Raw genomic sequence first — 6,199 nt, forward strand, 5'->3', positions numbered from 1 at the left:
GCCCACGCCACCCCTGCTCCTAGGATGAAAGAACCAGCCTCGAGAATGGGCTGCGCCTGACCCTCGGAATCTCCAGAGCCTGCCAAAACCTGGCTCTTTCGACAGGAGAATTTTTTCTTGTTTCTTTCATTTGCCTTTTAAAATCACTCAAAAATGTTTCAAAAGTCACCCAAAAAATTCAAAGACACTATTTGAAAATCCAGAAATAAAATGTTTTACATATTTTTCAACAAATGACATTGGAACAATTGAATGCCAATAGGAAAAAAATGGATCTTGACCTAAACCTCTTACTTTATACAAAATTAACTGTGTATCAATCATAGATCTAAATGCAAACTAGGAAGCTACAAAACACTTGTTTTCTTTACTTTTGTCTGGGCCATGCAGCACGTGGATGTTAGTTTCCTGACCAGGGGTTGAACCCACACCCCCCTGCAGTGGATGTGCAGAGTCTTAACCATTGGGCCGCCAGGGAAGTTCTGTGAAACTACAAAACATCTAGAATAAAGTGTAGGGGACTGTCTTCGTGGCCTTGAGAAGCACAAGCAGTAAGCAATGAGAAAGGGTGTGAGTGCAGCTGAGTCCCCTTACTGCCCACCTGAAGCTCAGCGTTGTTCATCGACCGTGAAGTGAAAGTGGAGTCGCTCAGCGGCGTCCACTTCTCTGCGACCCCGTGGACTGTAGCCCACCAGGCTCCTATGTCCTTAGGGATTTCCCAGGCAGGAACACTGGAGGGGGTTGCCATTTCTTTCTCCGGGGGATCTTCCTGACACAGGGATCTGACCCGTGTCTCTTGATCTTTACCAAGATCAAGATTCTTTAACGTCTGAGGCACCAGGGAAGCCCATAGCCCAATACAAAATAAAAAGCTTACAAAAAGAAATAAACAATAAATTAAGCGGCATTTATTACAGTTTGGATGTACAGGGTAAGGGAATAAAATCCTGTGTGTTGCCAAGGAGGAAGCGCTGGACAGAGGACAGTGGTCGTGGGAGGAGAGCTGAGCGGAGGGTCCCTTTGGAGGGACCATGTTCTTCCTGCACCAGCTTTCCATCAGGTGCGTAGCCGAAGGGGAACTCTGAAGATCTCACATTCAGATGTCGCCGAATCACAAAGCTGCAGGGCGCTCTGCTCTCCGCACGACAGCAAGGGGGCTCTGTGGTTCCACTTAATGTAAAACCGGAGACTATTTTTTAAAAAATGCAAATGGCTGTTCTCTGGAAATGACCCTGGAGCCATTTCAAATGAAGAAACATTCATCCCATAAAATCTACTAGAACTTGGTAAGAACTGGAAGAGTCCGGGGTCTGTGAACCTAGGTGTGTACCCCTGAACCCCCGCACTCTGGCTCAGCAGGACGGAAGCCCACCCCAGGCCAGACAGCCCCACATGCCGGGGCCCCCACACTCCCCACCGCCCCCGGCATCCCACTGTTGGGCTACCTTCCCGGGAGGGCAGCTTGTCAGCGTTTCTTGCCCTGCCCCTCTGACATCTGCGTTTGAGTCTAAATCCTGAGTGAGTGTGGCTGAGGGTGGGTCCTGCTCCAGCTCAGACCCCACCCGGGCCCCACCCTGGGCTCAGGCGCTGAGGGTGCTGGTTCCCTCTCTCCACACTCTGGCTGGTGGTGGGGGCTTCCCCGCCGAGAATTGGAGCGGCCGGCCCCAACCCACCAAGCACTCAACTTCTTCCTCGCCTTTTAATTTTTACTTTTCGGCCTTGCCCTGCAGCAGGTGGGGTCTTAGTTCCTCAACCAGGGGTCGACCCTGTGTCTTCTGCATTGGGAGCATGGAGTCTTAACCACTGGACTGCCAGGGATGTCTCCAAGCACTCAACTTCTAAAGTGGGGGTGAGACCGTGCGAGCCGTGGTTCTTGCCCCCAGCGTCGGGACTGTGGGTCAGGGGGTTTTCCAGGGGAGAAGCAGGCTGTGGAACCAGGGCTCCTAATCCATCTGCAGAAGAACGACTTCATCTGCAGCAGAGGGAAGTCACCTCTCAGGACCGGTGGCTGCGATTGGGAGGAGAGAGAGAAATCCTTTAGAGACGCAGGGTAAGAGAGCTGGGAAGGACAGCAGTGGCCAGGAGCCTCCTGGGTCAGAACAATCTCAGACACTGTCCCGGGAGCAGAGAACGACCCCATAGGCTGTAAGCCACCAGGCTCCTCTGCCCATGGGATTCTGCAGGCAAGAATACTGGAGTGCATAGCCATTCCCTTCTTCAGGGGCCCTTCCCAACCCAGAGATTCAACCCAGGTCTCATGCATTACAGGCAGATTCTTTACTTTCTGAGCCACAAAGGAAGCCCCAAGAGAATAATTTGTCCTGTACAAATTATTCTGATAGACTTGGACAGAAACTAAGGCCGGATGTAGAAGCCGGGGTCCCAGGGTACTCACAGAACCTCCACTGCGTGACAGCTCATTGTTTGTTTCCAGTGCACGTGGGACATTAACTGAGGGAGATCACGTTCTCGAGCAGGAAGTAGCTTCAGCCAAGATTTTAAATCTTGTGTCATACAAAATATGTTATCTGACCAGATGGAGTTAAATTCGGTCTTAATAGCAGGAAGAAATCTTTAAAATACCTGTGTATTTCGAAACAAAATACCAAACTGCTAAAAAATCCACAGATCAAAGAATAGGTCAGGATGTAAGTTAGAAATTACTTCCAAAGACAGAAAATGAAGTGAATCACTCTCTGAATTTCTGTTTTCACAGTTTAGAGTATTAATGTACAGATTATAAAAGAAGTTCTCAATGAAAGGGCCTTAGTTCTCACGTTAACTGATTGGAGAAAGGAGTTAATTCAACTTAAAAAAAAAAAAAAACAGAAAAATATGAAAGATCAGAGTGAGAATCAATGAAATTGAAAACAGAAAACCAGTGGAGAACCTATAAGACTGAAGGATGGTTCTCTGAGATCAACAGGCTTGAGTAACTCTTAGCCAGACTGACCATGAAAAGAGAGAAAGCAGAAGGTGACCGGCTCACACACGACAAAAGCATTGCTGCTGTTGTTCAGTCACTCAGCCGCGTCCGACTGTGACCCCACGGACTGCAGCATGCCAGGCTTCCCTGTCCATCACCAACTCCTGGAGCCTGCTCAGACTCCTGCTCATTGAGTCGGTGATGCCATCCAACCATCTCGTCCTCTGACAAAAGCATAATCACTACATATTCCACAGATATTAAAACAAAGGAAGGGGACCCATAAGAGCAGCTTCGCATCAATGCTTTTGATAATTTAGATAATTAGATAAACCGGACAAAAATCGGTGAATGACACAGTCTTCCACAGCTCACTCAATAAGAAACAGAGAGTAAAATAATTTTGTATTTACTAAAGAAGTTTAATTTTGGCTTCAGAAAAAAAAACAAAACACAAAACTCCCCACTAAGAAAACTTCAGGCAGAGACGGCTTCATAAGGTGAATTCTACCAAACACGAAGAAAAGAAACAGTATAAACTCTGCACAGATCCTTCCAGAAAACTGAAGAGGAAGGAAGTATACTAAAATATACACAGAAATGAAAAAGGCCCGGATTAACCAAAGCAGCTTAGGAAGAGGAGAGGACTGAGGTCACTCATCATCCATCTGCAGAAACCTCGGAAACCGCAGCCCCAGCTCAGGAGGATGTGCTCAACAGGGACATTTGCACGGGGTCCCGATGTTCGAGTCCTGACGCCCAGGGCCCCGGAGCGTGGCTGTTTGGAGCTGGGCCTTAAAGAGGGGATGATGGCACAGTGAGGTCGCTGGGGGCCCTGAGCCCCGCAGGACTGGTGTCCTGTGAGAAGACGCCCCCGGGCCCAGGAGGGGGCCTCCGGAGCACCAGCCCCACCCACACCGGGGCCTGGGGGTCCAGCTCCACGGCTGGAGACAGGGCAAGTCTGCTGTCTAAGCTCCCTGGCTGTGTATGTGGGAAGCCCACATCAGGAATTCTCAAAGCTGAGAAAGGAACTAAATATCAAAATTGAGCAAAAGGCTGAAACAGATGCTTCACCGAAGGAAATATGCAAATGGTGGTAAGCACATGAAAGGATATAGGTTTACCTCTGGCTGATTCATGTTGAGGTCTGACAGAAAACAACAAAATTCTGTAAAGCAATTATCCTTCAATCAAAAAAAAAAAAAAGAAGTTCCACATCACATGTCATCAGGGAAATGCAAATAAAACCTCCGTGAGAAAGTGCTGCAACACGCAAGTACACCCAAGGACTGCAACACGCCAGTACTTTTTATCATTATTTCTTTAAATTAACTTACTTGGCTGTGTTGGGTCTTGGTCTTGGTCATACCAGGACCTTTGCTGTGCATGGGGGACCTGTCGTTGAAGCCTGTGGGCTGCGTTTGAGTCTCATGGGCTTATTTGCCCCTCGGCATGAGGGATCCTAGCTCCCCAACTAGGGATCGAACCTGCGTCCTCTGCATTGCAAGGTGATTCTTAACCACTGGATCACCAGGGAAGTCCCCTATGCACCTTTTAGAGCTGGAACAAAAAACCAACCTAGCCCATCTCAAGCACTGACAGAGAGGGAAGCGTATACACCACTGGCCGTGGGGTAGGGTGGGGCGGTCTCATGGTAGCAACGGAAGCGTGCATGCTGCTGGCCTCGGGGAAGGACGGGGCGGCCCTGTGGGAGCAACGGAGGCACACAGGCCCGCTGGCCACGGGGTAGGACCGGCCGGCCCCATGGAGTGAGCTTGCTGGGTTCTTAGAAGTTAGCGTAAATTTATCATATGACTCAGCAATCTGACTCAGCGTCATCCACACAAATGAGGTAAAAAAAAACCTATGTTCTCACTGAAACCCGGCGCTGAGTGTTTGTTTTTTGAGATTTTGTTCTTGTTGTTTGGTTTTTTTTTTTTGCTGAGCGGCCTGCAGGATCTTAGTTCCCTGACCAGAGACTGAACTCGGCCTGGGCAGTGAAAGCTTGAGTCCTAGCCACTGGACCACAGGGGGCTCCCTAAATGCTTATTTGTAACTACCAAAACTCAGAAACAGCCCAACTGACCCTCATTTTCGGAATGGAACATTGCTTCGTGACACAAAGAAGCAAATTCCTATACACACAGCGGTGTGAGTGACTCTCAGAGGCATCATTGCTAGTGAAAGAAGACTTGAAAACATACATGTTGTGTGACTCTGTTCACATTGTGTTGTTCAGAGTCTCAATCGTGTCTGACTCTGCAGCCCCAAGGACTGCAACACGCCAGGCTCCCCTGTCCTTCACCATCTCCTGGAGCTTGCTCAAACGCATGTCCATTGAGTTGGTGATGCCATCCAACCATCTCATCCTCTGTCGCCCCCTTCTCCTCCTGCCTTCAATCTTTCCCAGCATCAGGGTCTTCTCCATTGAGTCGGCTCTTTGCATCAGTTGGCCAAAGCATTGAAACGTCAGCTTTAGCATCAGTCCTTCCAGTGAATATTCAGGGCTGATTTCCTTTAAGATTGACTGCTTTGATCTCTTCGCTGTTCAAGGGGCCCTCAAGAGTCTTCTCCAGCACCACAGTTTGAAAGCATCAGTTCTTCAGTGCTCAGCTTTCTTTATGGTCCAACTCTCATATCCATACATGACTACTGGAAAAACCATAGCTCTGACTATACAGACCTTTGTTGGCAAAGTGATGTCTCTGTTTTTTAATAAGTTGTCTAAGTTTGTCATAACTTTTCTTGCAAGGCACAAGCGTCCATTTAGAGGGCATTCTGGAAAAAGCAACATCACAGGAACAGAGAAAAGATCAGTGGAGGCCTGGGCCCCTGGGGTTGAAGAGAGGGTGGAATGGTCTAAGAGGGTGGCCTTGTTCTATATGGTGATTTTGGTGGCGATTATATGACTGTACGTTTGTGAAAATTCAAAGAGCTCTGACTGTGACTGCACCTCACTTACATCTCAGTCTTTTTGTTAATGGGGAAAAAACTGTCCAATAGCACGGGCATTCCCTGGTGCCTGCAGGACCCACCAGCTGGTTCTTGTGATGCTGTGGCGCTGCAGGGTCTGGGTCAGGCTGGGCAAGGCCTTGGAGAAAACCTTCAAGCCGACTGCCTCCTTCAAGGGGAGCCAGGCCCCCCAGGACCCAGCCTGCCTGGGAATCCGAGTCACCGGCTGGAGGCAGCCTGAGGCGTCAGTGCAAGTGGGGTGTTGGATCTCAGAGCACAGCTGCTGGGACCTTTGATCGATTACAGTCCCCAAACGAAGCC

General features: G+C 49.0%; 1 long non-coding RNA gene across 1 annotated transcript; it reads right to left on the bottom strand.

Moving 5' to 3' along the window:
• Positions 1-907: 907 nt before the first annotated feature.
• Positions 908-4,066, bottom strand: LOC133065608 (uncharacterized). Its single transcript, XR_009694917.1, has 3 exons — positions 4,051-4,066; positions 2,396-2,583; positions 908-2,008 (listed from the first exon to the last, which is right to left on the bottom strand). It is a non-coding gene; the product is annotated as an uncharacterized LOC133065608 (long non-coding RNA).
• Between the last annotated feature and the right edge of the window lie 2,133 nt (positions 4,067-6,199).

This window comes from Dama dama, chromosome 2, assembly GCF_033118175.1.
Source record: "Dama dama isolate Ldn47 chromosome 2, ASM3311817v1, whole genome shotgun sequence".
NCBI lineage: Eukaryota > Metazoa > Chordata > Mammalia > Artiodactyla > Cervidae > Dama > Dama dama.